This window comes from Diprion similis, chromosome 12 (genome assembly GCF_021155765.1).
Source record: "Diprion similis isolate iyDipSimi1 chromosome 12, iyDipSimi1.1, whole genome shotgun sequence".
NCBI lineage: Eukaryota > Metazoa > Arthropoda > Insecta > Hymenoptera > Diprionidae > Diprion > Diprion similis.
Genome location: NC_060116.1, coordinates 13,341,914 through 13,358,855, shown reverse-complemented (window position 1 = coordinate 13,358,855; position 16,942 = coordinate 13,341,914). Strand labels below are relative to the sequence as shown.

The 16,942-nt window shown below is 39.1% G+C and overlaps 1 protein-coding gene across 1 annotated transcript in view; it reads right to left on the bottom strand.

Annotated features, from left to right (window-relative positions):
- Positions 1-16,942, bottom strand: part of LOC124413118 — a 100,567-nt gene that overhangs the window by 36,023 nt on the left and 47,602 nt on the right. The window lies entirely within an intron of this gene.

Here is a 16,942-nt window from a genome sequence, read left to right as displayed (position 1 = left end):
CAGCAACCGTTGCACTTCCGGTAATCGCGTGGGTCGCTATCCATGTAATCCTGGCGCTGGTAGCCAGACCGTGGACCATTGGCTTCCGGCGTTGGTGCGGGTACGTAGGTCCCCGAGTTTTCCTCGACTTCCGGTTTTTCGTAACGCTCTTCTGCCACGTCACTGTACCCGAGATTTATGACCGTCCAGGTTAACCAACCCGCGGTTGCTGGGCTTCCAACGGCAAACGCCAACAACACGAAACGAAGGAAGTTGAACCCGCTTAAACGTTAAATAAATGGCGTCGCTCAGCCGGCTCGGTAGCCTGATTAAAAACTCTTCATCTGAATTCGGCTTTTTCATTTCAAGCTGGGCGTCGTCACTCGACCGGTTCAACTTTTCCGCTCTCTGTGTTTTTTTTTTAATTTTTTTTTTTATTTTCTTTTCCTTCTCTTTGGTTTTCTCTTCAGCGACACGTAAGTACAGGCGAGGCTTATTCTTCCGCAGACTTTGCGTCGCAGGAGCGACGCGGACTTGTCGAAGGACGGGCAAGGAACAACGCGTGTTCAACGAGCCGGATCCTATCCGACTTTGTGTACGAGTATATACCTACACGGTATCGCGAGAGCGCCTTTCCGGTCAGTTGCTCGGTGAGCTTGTAAAGGACTATACGGGAATCCCTGGGGATACCGGAAGCGGCCAACCGAAAGCTCCCCTCTTAACGCAAGACCCATGACAGACGCCCCGCGAGCTCGTCCATCAGCTGTTCGCATTTCCAACCCTGAAGCAGCGCCGTCATTCTCATTTTCATTTCCCTTGATTAATCAGTCATCTTTTCACTCGCCAGGAATCCCACCCCGATTCACGCCATCCATTGATACCAAGATTCGATTCCACTCGCGTCTCTCATCTCCCATCATCGTCGACCACCGTGAGTTTCTCATCCATCCGAAGCGTGGCAATATTGTACTGTGACAAATCGGAGTTAATCATCTCTCACACGTGTTTCGAAATCGAGGTTCTTGAGACAGGTATATAAGAGGAAGAATGGACCAGAGATAAACGAGCTCGTTACGAGGTTCAGCGACTCTTTTCTCGAGATGATTTTTCCCACCTCGATATTCCCACGACTGTAACAACAGGGTTCATCGACCCGACATAAAACCCGGTTGAATTTAGGGTATTACAATTGCTCGCTCTTTCCTTCCCCCCAAAGTAACTTTCGACATGCCATACAGGCACAGCCTGCAATCTGCACCATGCCGAAGTGAACTCGAGCTCAGTCTCTCGGCGCAGATGACGACTTTCCAGAGTCTCGTAAGTTGTCGGGTAGGTAAGGTACGTAGGTATCCGGCCGCGGCGCGGCAGGTGCAACGAATATTCCATAACCAGGAAGTAGGTGCAGCTTTCCAGAATAGGTATAAGCCGTAAGGTAGTGACGTAGTAACGTAGTAACGTAGTAACGGTGCATTACGTTACGTTTTACGACGAATTTAAGGGGCGGCGATCAGTATCTACAAGGCGAGTCACGGGGGTGAAACTCCCTCGGAATAAGAAGAAGAAGTATAGTAATCGAGAGAGTCGATCATCTGGCCGAGCTCCAGTCGAGTGGAGCAATCGGGGTGCAAGGGTTGGCGTAAAAAGCGGAAATGGCAACTCTCTGCCCGAGGGGTTGGGGGCGGCACCTTCGCCGCGGGAAAGCTGGGAACGACGTACGGACGTGTTTGACGGCTCCCAAGGGGCGGGCAGGAGCCCTTCGCCTGCAGGGATAACCGGGTCAAGAATTTATTCCAATTTCGATCGGAAGACGCGGAGAAGCCGAAGAGTTTCGAGTTATCCACAAACGACTTCAAGTTTAACGCGGAGCTGCAAGCACCCGCCCAACTTTTCCTCCCCCTCCCTCCCCACTCGTTTGCGGGGGAGGGGGATGATGTTTTCCATCGAGTCGCTGCACGCCTGCGGCGGGGTAGTTTTCTGCAGTGAATTCGCACACGCGATGGATCATTATTGCTGGATGTTGCCCCCGGGACCCGCGGCACACGCACCATTGACGATAATGTACCGCAGAGCGAAAAAAGCTCAAAGGGAATTCGGATTACAGTCGCGTGTGTGCTTGCAGATAGGACGATGCCGCGGTGCATTCATCCGCAAATGTGTCTCTCTTCACTCCGGTTCACGTACGGAGAGTGCAGGCTTGTGTCCCGCAGGCAGAGGCGAGGGATGAATAACGGCTAAAAGCTTTCCTCGTGAAATATTCTTTTGAATTATTCGTGACCAACTGTTAATGATACGTGTCTAGATATTATATACCGTCGCTTTTGAACTGGACTTTGAACTTTTGTTATCTTGTTTTTGTTTTCAGTATATATTTATTTTCTTTCTCTCTTTCGATATATTACTGGTTTAAAGAATTCAGTTTCAATGATCAAGGAATCTTTTACACCCCGTTGTTTATCTATACACGTATAAATATGTATATATGTATATACACTTACCGCGGAATTGGTTTCCTTCGTAATATCATAACCGCAATATGCGCCGCCTGCAAACTTAAGACTTGGTATGAAGAACCAGAGGTGGATAATTTTCAAAGCAGCATTTCCTCCCGGCATCTCGGAGCGATTAAGTACTTTTATCTTTACATTTAATATCCCGTTATTAAAAATCCGCGGATAACCGAAGAGGGTTTAATATAAGGGCGAGTTGAAATGGCTGAGTCAATACGACCTACAGAAACCGCTGCATTGCCGCATTGTTGAGATTTACTTTATATAATAATAACAACAACAAAAATAATAATAATAACAACATCACGACGTTGCATAAATTGTCTATATTACACCCACGTCTCAGGGGGAAAAACAATTAGGGATCATTCTCGTCGTTCGAGATCTGATAAGAGCGGCCAGATTGCCATAGGCGGGTTACTGAATTTCATTAGCTTTTATGTTCAGGTATATCGATACGCGATCGTAAATTAAACTTTACGACGCAAACTGCAGCGCTACGCTCTTCAGCAGCGTGAGAATCAGGTGGGCAGAGAGAAGGGAGATAAAAAGAGAAAAAGAGGCTAAATCGTAGATTATCGGAAATCTAGGGCTCGCATAAATTTCGATAAGAATTACTTGTGCAAATTTATAGTTCCCGTAATCGCTTTGAAGTGACTGTATATTGCACATAAAAACGAAACCAAAAAACTAGATAAATAAATAAAAATAATTGGTGAGCGATATTTTTTCTTTACCTCTAAAAAAAAAATGGACTAAAATTAAAATAGCTACAGGCAGAAGAAGAAAAATCCCAGAATTTGGATTGCAACGGCGTTATTCCTTGTCGGAAATGAAGGCGAGGTCGAAGCCCTCGTGCCTTCCGCCGAACTTTGGATAGTTTTAAAACTTCCCCACAGATGTTACGAATCGGTAGAAAATTTCCTATTTTTCTTATTTTTTTTCCTTCTTCTTCTTTTTCTTCTTCTCCTTCTTCTTTTACTTCCTTAGAAAGTAATCAAACTGCCCGTGAAACCATCCGCGGAGTTAACTATTCGCCCATCGATCTTTCGGGAACATAATTTATTGACCCATCGTCCCATCGATGCGGCGAATACGAAATCGGCAGCGAATGAATGCCGTAGAGACACGCGCTATACAGTATAATCGTGTTTTTGTTTCTGGCATTTTGCAATCGCGCCACGTGCGCATACAGAACCAGAATAACAGTTTGACGAACACAAAGAAGAGTGTATAGTTTTTTTAGTTCGTTACAAAAAAGTGAGGGAAAAAATCTCGTTATACCGCCACAAGCTCGACAGCTTGTTTCAAATGCCATTTTTCTATCTGCACGGCACCCCTGCAACTCTCGCCTCTTGTTTCCACCCCTTCTCGTTTTTGAGAGCGTTAACAAAGGACTGCTGCAGAGCGTATATATATACTCATATTCCGTATGGATAGAGAGTTGTGTATGTTTTTTTTTTTTTTTTTTTGGTTTTGTCATGAGTAACGCGGGCTTGAAAACGGAGTGCTCTTTTTATTCGTCGTCATCGCCGTCGGGACACCAACGGTAAAGCTCGTCATGCCACGGGGCGACTGGCTTTTTCACTATCTATATTCTGTCTATCTATGTATCTAACTAATTTCGAAGCTATGATCGATATCGCTATTTTCCCTTGGCTAAGCCACGCACGCCGATCAGTTCAAAGGCTCATCGTACCGCTCGTGATTACCTTCAATCAATTTTCTCCAGCGTCGATATTGCGAGTCAATTTTCGAGAGATGACAAAGCTTGTGTGTTTTTTTTTTTTTTATTTCTCTTTTTACTGATTTTAGTTTTTGACGTAACGAAAATATTCGAAATCAAATATCCCGTCCGAAATCAATCGTAAGAGATACTTACGAGTCAGAGGTGAAGCGAAATTTTCTGCGAATATCGTGATAATTAAGTTGATCCAAATCAGGGAATAAGACGATCCTAAAATATGAAACCTGATATTCAGACTGAGGGAAGAATTCTCGAAACCATTCTGCAAGTAAGTATTTTCTGAAAATTTTCAAAGTCCCGATTAGAATTACAATTAAACTAAAGTCGAATGAAATTTACAATCTTTGACACTGACAATTGGAGGTAAGTCTTACCGTTTGTTTAATAATATTTCGCGGAGAGTTTTTTTTAGCGCGAGTCTTAACCTCGTTGCGTTGGTAGAAAGTGAGAGAGGATAAAGAAAAGGCGGGGAAAAACACGAAGAAAGATATGCAACTCACTCCGGATTCATTACTTTTCTGCTCGGAGGGTCGCTTATATACCGAGGTGAGAATTACGAGCCATCTTCTGCAGCGGACGATATTGCCCAGCTACCTACTGCAATCTCGCGAGAACAAAGAACTCGGTGTAACACGTTTGAACGGGATTAGGCAACACGCCGCTACAAAACAGGTGCTAAGATTCCGGAATTTCGAGTGATCGTAATAATTTTCGTGTCATTTGCAAAAGTAACGATGTTTGACAAAAGTAAAGCGGATGTGGATGAAGAAAAATCAAAATCAAAATAAAATCAAAATAACCTGAAATGTGAATGATAATCGTAATTTATTTATTAATTTATAAATTTCATGGAGATAAGAACTAAGTGATTGGGTTTTACGTACTTTTAGATTAATTTTACTATCTTCTCGTTTAAAAGATTCAAGATTGTCTAAGGAGCGATTGCTTGAAAGTAGCTTATTCCAATTTCGAACAAGACGATTAAGTCTGTTGTAATAAAAGTAGTTGCTCAGATCCGTTGGATTTTCTCGAAGTGTACGAAGACTTTTAACAGGATAGTTAATATCCCTTACTGCGAATAATTGAGTGATAGAATCGCATTTAAAATCACCATTTAATATTTTAAAAGTAAAAAGATTGTGAAAAGTTAAAGGCAGAGACTTGACGGTATACTTAATTTGAATCGATGAAGAAACGGGCTGATGTTCAACTTTTCTGGTAAATTGAACATCATTAATTCTATCTAATAAGAAAAGGAAAGAAAATATATCCTCACCAAATCGCCAACCATGATTGGTCCAAGGTACACATCCATACCCATACCCATACCCATACCCATACATAAATACTCCAATATACTCGAAAAGATATCGGTTGGTGTATAATTTAAGCTCGTGTATCAATCGCCGAAGGGAGTCTCACCGCGTCCTCCTCCTGCAGGTCTGGGACGGCCGAATTCGAGGCCTAGGGGATGATTTCCCGAAGGAGTACAACCCTCCCGTCCTGCATATACAGAAGAGGTATCCACCTTATACACCGACACACGCTCACCTGGCCATGCATACGTGTAAAACGCACGTGACGCAGGATCCCTTCATCGTCGAGGTGACTGACTTATCGATCCCCGAAACGTTTATGTGTACGAGTGTAGGGGTGGGGGTGGGGGTGGGGGTGGGTGAATGCGCCCCCCTCGTAGGGGTGTAACATGTACGTTCATAGGTAGGTAGGTACTGCATGTCCTGACGGGAAATTGGAGAATTACGCGGGATGTTTCCCTTGTTTTGTACATACATGCTGCAGCTTTACTTGGGGAGGAAAGTAGTCGTGTTCGTTGCGGGGTGTTCGGCAAAATTTTGGAACATTACGCGGTCGAAGTAATTGGGGATGGAGGCTTTTGTGATGCGTGATAAGCGGCGGGGATCGGAGAACCGTAAATTGGACTCGGTAGTTGTTTTCTCTGTGGTTCATGTTTTCAAAAACCCGAAGTATTTCGTCTTGCTTTTGCCTTTTTTACCCTCTTTTCAGTGAATTTTTTTTTACTTCTCGTATAACAGCTTTGTCAAAGTAAATAGAATAAAGCGCCTGATTTTCAAGACAACGGATTATTACTCTCTGTCGGTATTGCAGGACGATTGCAATTTTTTATGCAAACATAAATCTTGGGGGTAGATTCTGCCAAACGAAGGGTGATATTATCTGTTATACCTATACTTCGGATTCGAGATGATATTCCGCGGATGTGAATTTTTGCATTTTTCTTTTGCACAAAGCAACACAGAGTTAACCGTGTTTGATTTACTTTAAAATTCTCCTCAACGAACAGCAACTTGTTATAAAAATTTGAATACCAACAAACATTTCACAACGTTTTCTATTACGTTTAGACACAATAAAATTATTCAAGAACTGTACAGTAATTACAATGTAATTAAAAATTCCGTGAGATTAAGAAAAGTGTAAAAATTAACGGAGGTATTTCGACGCGACGAAATCGGCTTGCAACTAATTCCTTAATTTCCTGCAGGAGCTGGAGTTGTAGGCTGGTATTTAACCGGTTAAGGGTCCGCTGCAGGAAGCCAGGAAGCCCGCCTAAGTACGTTTCAACCCCGTCAAATTTCTACCCCTGAGAGTCGGTCCTCGGCTGTCGTCGGGGTGATTGGATCAGGCTACCTTCCGCAATATTGGAAACACCGAAATTTAATAACGCTGATTGGTATATTGCCACTCGGCTGCCGCCTCCGGGTTGATCCTGGGACGGGGAGGATATTTCTTATCGGGGTTGGAATAATACACCGCAGTTCACTCGGCCTGCAACCCTAGGGTCCCGAGATAATCCAGGAGTGCAGCGAAATCCGCGAAATAACTTGGAACCGAAAGTTTTCCAACGACTTGTTCGAGCCGTTGAGATGGAAAACAAATAAAAAAATGATTACTCAAATGTCAAATATTTTTGACAGGAATGATAATTGGAATAGATTTAGTCTTTTTCCAAGAAATAAAACACACAAATTATACTTTTTTCTACATTTTTTATACCTAGATAAATAAGAGATTGAAATTTAAGGAAATTCCCGAATCTGTAAGCCAGTTCATCGCATCTAACAATTTATTTATTCGATGTTTTACACACCGCGAAGATTTTTCGTTGCTTATGTATACGTACGTTTACTTTATTTCACTGTCAGCTGTCTCCGTGGCCTTTTGACGTGTAATAAAAACGTGTCGTCAGTAAAATTGATACCTACTCCGATTATGTTGGATTATAATAAGCCAGTTTGAAAAGCAGATTTCCCTCGGGATTCAATTTCGAACCGTTAATTATCGTTCAGCATGATGTGTCAGAGCTTAAAAGTTAATCTCCAGTTTTCGAACGATAAATAAAGTAATTAAATACATACATATATATATATATATATATATATATATCATTTATTCAGACCAGCGATAAATTCATTTTGTCACTCTTGAAATTTTAGCAAATTTCAAGATTTTCCATTTCCAACTTCTGCGCCATCCAATCTACATAATTTTCGATCTGAGAAAATAACCCCGCGTTTTTCCGCAGCCCGCAGTATTTTCCAATCTATTTTCCTCGGCCCCGCTTAGGTATTACCTATGAAATTATTGCTCAACCGGCGACTCGAAGTCTCATATATCGGCTGCTAATTAAGATTGAGATCGGGTCGTTCACGATTCCGTGATTTCGTGTGGTTCGAAGGTAATTCTGGCCCATCCTCGAGATATCGTTTCCCTTAGCAAGCGAGTCCGACGTGCAATACCTACCTATAGATATAATATAATTACATAAATGATCGTCGGCATGGAGAGGAAAAATAGTGAACGCAGTTTACGAGCACGTAGAATACAAATATAATATTTTTCGTCCGCGTTTTCTTTTTTTTCTCTTATCTTTCTTTTTTCAAGCCATCATCTTTCACAGCAGCCCAGCTACTGGCTGGCACCTGACATTCGACGTGACCGCGAATCGTCGCGTAAAGTTCATGGCTCTTGTAGGGGAAATTATTTTTTTTTTTTTTATAACCTTGGACTGTCGCTGCTGTTGCGCACGTTTCGTTTCACGATCCTGTCGTTGTAACGATTATGAGCGGTTCGGTAGGAGACGATGCTGCAGGTAAAATGTTTAACAGGAATTACGGAGGACGTAATTCGCAATTTATATACTGCAGTTAAACAGGTTAGTTGGGCAATAAATTGAATCTATTTCGTCATTTCATTACTGGATGGTTGTAAGTATTTATTAAAGTAGGTATTGCATTCCTGAGGTACGAGAATTTTTTTAAAACTGCAAAAATTCCAAAAATTGGAAATACTGCAGTTAATATCGCTACACGTTAATAGCGTTAAATATTCAATTTTACAACATTGATTGAAATGATCGAATAGCAATGTTGAAGTGACGGCTGATAGAAGAAATTAGTCTTCTGTATAGAATGAGCTACTGTAGAGTGAATCCAAAAAAATTTGCTAGATTTAGAACAATTTTTATAGCTCTCCGAAACGAAGTATCAATATCTAGTTTTTTGTTTTTTGTTTTAATCAACATTCACAGTATTTTTAATTTTTACAATCTACGAACATAATAATTCGACAAATACTCAAATGTAGGACAAAATAAAGTGTATACGAGAAATAAAATTGACGAAAAGTATTTATTTTTGGCAAACGAACTTCTTCAGGAATCGACGTGGCGCAGTTGCGAGGTGAAAAAGAAAAACTTACTTAAATGAATAAATAAATAAATAAATAAATAAATAAAAATCTATATAAATTAGTGTATATCGATACCTGTTTGTAAAGTCTGTATAAAATCGACGTCGGTTTAATTGCCCGGTTTAATCGACTCCCCGGCAGCACAGCAGTACAAAACCGTTTTAGTCTCTCGTTCGATAACATCAATCAACGATACCTTCCCCGTATAGCTTTGCCGTTTCCGGGATATCCGCCCGCCTCGTAAACAACGCTGTAAAGCATTTTACGATTGAACGGAAAAAGGCAAGAAGTAAATTTAAAACAAGGAAAAAGAAATGAAATAACTATACCTATATACATATATATATATATATATATATATATATACACACATGCATATATCTGTATATGTATACAGGAAAGCAATACCGAAGAGAATTGGATCGGCGGGACGAGAGCAAAGCTCGTCGTTTCCTCTGTGCCTATATCTATACCTCGCCTGTCTAAATTCCTTCTATCAAGAAAATTCAGGGTGAAGACGAGGCGCGGTTCGAGTGCCTAACAATGAGACACCTTCTGTTTTTCGAGGCAGAGAGGCTGATTCTACATATATATATATATATATATATATATGTAACTTCTATTTTCTCGCTATTATTTTCTTTGGCATTTCTACCATGCTTTTTACTTTATTTATTTCTCTCCTCCCCCCTATCGCTCTCTCTCTCTCTCTCTCTCTCTCTCGCTTCCTCTCTTTCCTCTAGTGTGCTTTGATTTTCAAAAGAATCGAGAATAAATCAAATTTTCCTTTCCAGATTTACATCGCAGAATGCTTCTATATAAACATAAATCGGAAAAGGAAGGAGAAAAAAGAAAAAAAATGGAGAAAACTTCGAGCCGCGAGAAAATATACATATACTGAGTTAAAATAATTGTTTTAATTGTAACGAAACTGGGTTGAAAAAAAGTAGTAAAGAAAAATCGTAAAACAAAACAAAAAATAAATAAACAAATAAAAACAGAGTCTTACTATCTGTGGTTCGATTTACCGTTTGAAAATGAAAAATCTGTGTTATTATTTTACACATGTGATGGCACATATTCGCGATTCGATCACGGATGTAGCAATTAATCACCGTAATCAGCGCGGATTGTGCAATAATATACCATATAGACTATTATTGTATATATATATATATATATATATATATATATATAAAGGCAATTTTGGGCGAGAATTCTGTAATTAATCACAGGTGTTTTATTTTTCTTGGTGCTTTTTTCCTTTTCTCAACACGTGCAAGAGCAGCCTAGGAAAGAGTTTCTGCCGGGAATTGGAATCGGTGTTGGGATATCGCGAAACCGGTTGATTTATGAACGCGATGAAAGACGACGCGAGCTGGCGAAAACAGCCGCAAACGAGATATCAATATTAATCCGCGGGCTTTTCACCCTGGCTCAATTCTGCCATGGGTCGGAAGAATATCGAACTCGGGTGCATCTCGAAGTCCATCACGATTAAATCGATAAATTATTGTCAATGCCAATTTTGTTGCGGTGAAGGTTTCAGTTTTTTCTCTGTCTATTTGTTTTCATCATGTAATTCATTTCGCATGATTTCAATTGGTGTAAATATTGCAATATTTTAATGGGAAAATATAAAAAAGGATAACTAACCGTCGGTTTTATAACAAGCACGTGAATCGTGAGCAATTACGAAAAACGAATGAAAACTTTGTTTTTTTCAAATATAGCTGGCCAGCTCAGGTCCAGTTAAAATGCAAAATGCATCGCAGTTTGCAAGTTTGTTAATATTTTTTTCAACTTTGAATCCGTGAAAAATTATATTTAAGCAAGAATTTTCAATCAATGATACGAAATTAAAACAATTTCATAATACGACAAGCCAAGTGAAAGAATCCCGTTCATTTTCTTTTTCTTTCGCCATTGTTCATTTCAGAGCATAAAAGATTCTGTAGTGCGAAAAAATTGCAAGCATCGCATCGGGTGAAATTGCAAGATGATTCAGTTTTTTCCCAATTCATATACACTATATTTTCCTCCGCAACTTAGGCGACAATAAATCTACGCAAAGGCACTGTGCTTGCCCTGCTGTATAAAAAATACGAATGAAAAACCCATATTTCTCTCCGTTCGATACATATTATACATACAAATAGGTATAATAATTTTCGTACTTGCAGCCGTAAGAATCAGAGCAGCATTCGCCATCGCTTATGGTATGTATATAATGAATTATTTATAAGTATTAGATCGTTGAAATATTGTACCGATACGCCAGCTTAACATTGAACGTATTTTATCTTGTTTGAATGATTGAAAACTGGTGGAAAACGCGAAATTCCTTCGACAGTTTTTCTTTTTCATTTTCTTTCCGTCTCTTCGTTCTCTGATTCATTCGCACTGCGATTCGATTGTAAGACTCAAGGTAGCTTATGAATTATATTTATTGTGCTGACTGAGTTTAGGCTGGATTGCATTACTATTATTTTTAAAAGTAAAATTTTCTTGTATTCATATTCATTGTAATCCCGAAATTAAAAAAAAATAATTTCACTCTTTTTCTGTTATAATTTCGTCTGCCGTTTTTTAGATTCATGCAATCGGTGATGAAAGTAAAATTTAGCAATCGACTAAAGAAAGAAAGGTGAAAAAAAAAAATGTATACAAATCCGACGAATCGTTAACTGCTCAAATTAAGGAAGATGTTTTGTCATTGATCTAAACTAATTCTAAAACTTGGTCAATTCGCAATATCGAAATTTCTTATCGTAAAGATTCGTTACGTAGCGAGCGAAGCGATCGGTATTATAACCGTCTTCGCCGAAAATTCGTTTACACGGGGAAAAAAAAATCGAAATGACAGTTAAGAAAGTGCGAACGAAAAAATAAAGGATACAGAATTAAAGAAAGAAGGAAGAAAAAAAAAAAAAAAAAGAATTTGGTCCCTAACTCCGATACCCCGGAGCTGTTTCGTCTGGTCGAATTACCTTCGTCTGATCGCACCGTCCGGCTCTACTACTTAAGTATTACTGGGAGTTTCCGTCTAAACGATGCCGTAACTTTTACCCGCAGAAGATTCAAACCGTTCGACCTCTCGGTTATTTAAGAAAATAAAGTCTTTGAGTTATAGCTTCTACAGTTCGAGTTTACAATAACCGTTGAGCAGACGTGTTTGGAATATTTGCACAGTTTGTTCGTCTAGACGAATCTCCGTACGGATAATTGAACCTCCTAATTCTTCGTTTTTAGTCTCTCTCTCTCTCTCTCTTTCTTTCTTCATTCCTATAGTACCTAGGTTAATTTTTTCTCAAGAACGAATTACTGATCCGTCTGATTATGGAATGCTTGAACAGGATTTTCACTAAACTGAGAAAAGTCTTCGATTATAAAATAATGTTTGACTTTGTATTTCAATTTCAAAAAATTGTGAAGTACGCACCAATTTTCTACCAATCGAGAAAAAGCAAGACTTGGACAAATTCCGATCGAGAGGAGGTAAAATTTTTACCGTTTGTATTACGGAACAATTTCGAACCCCGAGTCTCGAGGCTGAACAGCTCGAAGGTGTAATACGGTGCAGGAGCCTCCCACGATCGGCGATAAATTCCGTAAATAGTGCCTGCCGATCGTTTTTATAATAATAATAAAAAAGAAGGCAAGCATTCTGGAGTCTAGGTGTATATATAGGTCGATAGTTTTCTTTTCTCCTTTTATTTTTATTTATGAGTTGCACGTAGAGTAAAGTGTAGATATTTCCTCTCTCCGTTCCTCGTGATCCTTTTTCTATTTCCATTTTTAAATTTAAATTGAGAACTATAGAGATGGTATACCTATATGGCAAAGACGGTGTTACTGCATAGCGCTGCACCATGTCTATCCACAATACAGTAGGGATATATGGGAAAATATTCTCGACGCAAAGTAAACATACTTTTTATGCGACGGGAACGTCGACGTGACAATGCAGCTCGATTCTCAACCCCATTTACACTAAAAATAACTATTTTTTTTCGTTATTCACCGTGAAAATATCGTTCAAGATGACAAAAAAAAAAAAAATCCCGTAAAAGTTTGAATTTCTAATATTAATATTAAGAGGTGGCTATTTGCGATTTTCCATTTCCCGTTTGAATGATGCAGTTGTAAATTGTTCTTTTATTTTGGAATTTCATTGCTCAACACCGGATTGGCGTATCGTAAGAAGCAATACATATTTTTGTAGGGAATTAAACGATCCACAAAAAAGGTCTCTTGCGATTTTTCCGTAAATTTGCTGGATCAAAAGTTGATAAAAATATAAATTTTGTACAATAGTTTACGTTAAAAACTTATTTCTTGTCAAGTAATCGGAAATCTCAGGGAAATTTCGATGTTTCAGTAAAGAAGGTAACATGAACTTTAAGAAATATTGTATTTTTTTTCATGTTTCAACAATTATTTCATAGTGGAAATGAAAAAAATCGTGAAATTTGATATAACTAATTTTTAACGTTAAATAAATTTTGAACCAGTAGATTTACGAAAAAATCGTAAGAGACCTTTCTTTTAGGTCGTTCAATTTCCTAAAAAAAATATGCATTGTTCTTTACGATACACCAATCCGTTGTTGAATAATAAAACTGCAAAATAAACGAGAAATGGAAAATTGATAATATCGATCCTCTTAATATTAATATTAAGAGTTAAAACTCTTACACAATTTTCTTTTCATCATCTTCAACGATATCTTCATAGTGACTAACAAAAAAAAAAACAGTCATTTTTTTGGCCAACCCTAATGTACATGTATACAGCAGGTGTAATAATAATAACGTACAAGGAAACGCTGACAGAAGTCAATTCTTTTGCGTTTTTTTTCATTTTCTGTGCGATCTAAGATATAAATAGGATTCCTCATTTATTTTTTTAACTAATACACACACATCGATTTATTTTGTAAACTATATTCGTATGAAATTTTCTTAATGGCTTTCTCGACTTTCTCTGAAGAACAAAAAAGGGTATAATCTATACGCGAAGAAAAATATATGGTTGTGTAGAATTAGAATTTTATCACACATTCTATATACATATATATATATATATATATCTTAGGGTGGCGCAAAAAAATCTACCATTTTTTTTTTTTTGAGTCTCGTGTTACAAAATGTTAGTTTTTGGTGGTTTAAGAGCCCACTCCAAAGGACAGCTCGTAAAAAAAAAAAAATTAAGAGGTCGCTTCAAATTTTAAAAAATGTCAAAAATCGTCAAAAAATTAAATTAAAAAAATTATATTTTCAGTATTTTGTTTGATTTTTAATTCATGTCGTGGTGTATCGATTCTTTCTTACTAAATTGAAGGAAAAAAATTTATGAAATTTTAATATGAATATTAAAAGGTCGCTCGAAAAGATCTAAAGAAATGCATCAAAAAATTGAAAAAAAATGATGAGCGACCTTTCAAAATTCAAACTTTGAACTGAAACTTTCGGAAACTTATTTTTTTTTGTCTATAAAATTATACCGTTATGAGAAAAAAAAAAATCGATTTTTGACGATTTCTGACGTTTTAAAAAATGTGGAGCGACCTCTTAAAAATTTTTTTTTCAACTGTCCTTTGGAGTAGGCTCTTAAAACATCAAAAACTAACATTTTGTCACAGGAGACTCAAAAAAAAAAAAAAAAAATAGTCGGTTTTTTTGCGCCACCTTAATATACATAAAAATATATATGTACGCCTTGAAAGTAGAATTCTGTTAATTTACCGAGTTAAATATACGTCCATAGAGAAGGTAGGTAGTAGGTAAAAGTTTCCACCCGTAGGTTGTATAGGTGAAGGCGAAGGGCGCTCACCCTGCAGCCGCTCGTCGTCAAAGTCCCGTATCTCTCTCACACTCGACCGGGAGCCAATCCCGACTAATTTATTCCAATAGTTAGTCGAACCGGAGTCCCGAGCTCGTCGTTCGGCGGGACATATCTGTCTGTATATACCTATAGAGGCATAGAGAGGTACATCTACGCGATTTGCACCGATGCCAGTTTCCCTGATCCCTCGCGTATAAGCGCGCTGAAGCGCTGTTTCGATTCCGTGATTCTCAACCGAGCCCCGCTTTGTGCAATAATTATCGGCAAATCCATGATCCATTTACATACCTCACGCCCTGCAGTGTAGGTATTAATTTGCAGCGAGATAGATAGATGGATGGATGTATGGATGGATGGATGGATGGATGGATGAGTTGATTAAATATTTATTTATTCATAACGATGTTGGATTATATAGTATTAGAAAAGTAATCAGCGACAGAAGAGAATTTATGTCACATGCAGAAAACTAAAAGAGAGAAAGTCAAAGTAATAAAAGTCAGAGAGAGAGAGGGAGAGAGATGGAGAAACGTCAGCTTTTTAACTTTTTGATTATCTCTATGTATAAGTTGAATACAAAAAAGTTGTTACAATTACTACGAAAATGAAAAGTCTTAAAAACATATCAATACGATTTTTCGTCATTCTCATCTCAGTTGATGCAGTTTTTCAGAATTTATAACTTCGGTCAGAGTTTTAGCAAAATCGGTTCTGTTGTTTTCGAGTCGATTGTGAAAAATGTATACAAATTGCTTTGTGTAACAATTGTAACTCGAAAACGAATCTATCGGTTTCAATGAAATTTGATCGACTGCTTGGCTGCTTTGACATGCTTAAACCTGATTTTATTTTCATGAAAATCTGTCGAGTCATCTCTGAGTGCTTTGCGACGAAGTAACAACCTTTGAATGAAAAATTCTTGCATATTCTCTGGATAAAATGGGAATAATAAAACACTTTCCCGCCTGTTATGTTGGTGCGGACTATACCTATACCTACTATTCTCACGACTCCTAGAAATCGCGGATTATTTATTGGAATAAATGATTTTTCGATCGAGTAAACGTCGCCCGGGGCTTCGCTTCCTTCCCTCTTTTCACCCATACAGCAGGGTCTAAAATATTTCCCGATAAACATCGCGGGACGTTTACACAGAGTGCTTCGGTGAATGCAGCGATTTTTCGCGTGTACATTGCAGCAGGCCTGCGTAAAACCCTAGAGGCGTTATAAGTTATCCCCGTTACCCCTGCACTCCGATGTCATCAAAGATGCATCAGGAGCCATTGTCTCGCGGTGCAGCTGCAGGATAACTGCATGCAGACAGCGCAGACTTGCGGGTCGCTACCTTCCTTCCTTCCTTCCTTCCTTCCTTCCATCGAGTAGCTTTTGCAGCCCGCAGCTTCAGCGACATGGCTTCTGCCCCTCTCCTTGCCCTCGGAATTGAACCATTCTATTCCCAGGCGTAGCTCTGAGCTCCGCAATACGCTCCGGTACTCAATATTCAAGATCCCGGAATCAAGATCCCGGATTTAACGACGCGGTATGCGCTCCGGCGGTATTACCCTTTGTTCAAGTACTCCAAAGCCATGCTCGCAGTGTGATCCGAAACCCCATTCTCATCACGCTGTATTCCCATAACCGTATGAATTCCCTCGTACCTCTGTACCAACCTTTGGGAGAAACGGAACCTCGGCGAATTCGGGGTTATAAGCCTGGGGCTAACATTTCAAACCGATTTATACCTATAAAAGTACGTAAAATCGTCGAGAAGCATGATTTTCCAAACGAGTTGCACGAATTTCTCTTAAAGGTACGAAATTTCGAGATAATTGCATACAAACAGGGTATAAGAATTATAATAACTACATACACGACATTCGCGATGATTGTGCGAGAATCAAAATGCCCGCCATTTTATGACCGGAAGTGGCGAGGTCCAAGAAGTTTTCCATGAAACAGGGGGACGAAAAGCGATTGCTAGGGTGGTGAGGAAGCAGGGCTTCATAAGGGGCTGCAAGGGAAGGTCCGAGGAATCTGAGATGAAAAGAAACTCTGCAGAAACTACTGTACTCGTTGCGGGGAAGGGTAGTAAGAAATAAAGGAGGAGTAAAGAGAGAGAAAGAGGATAAAT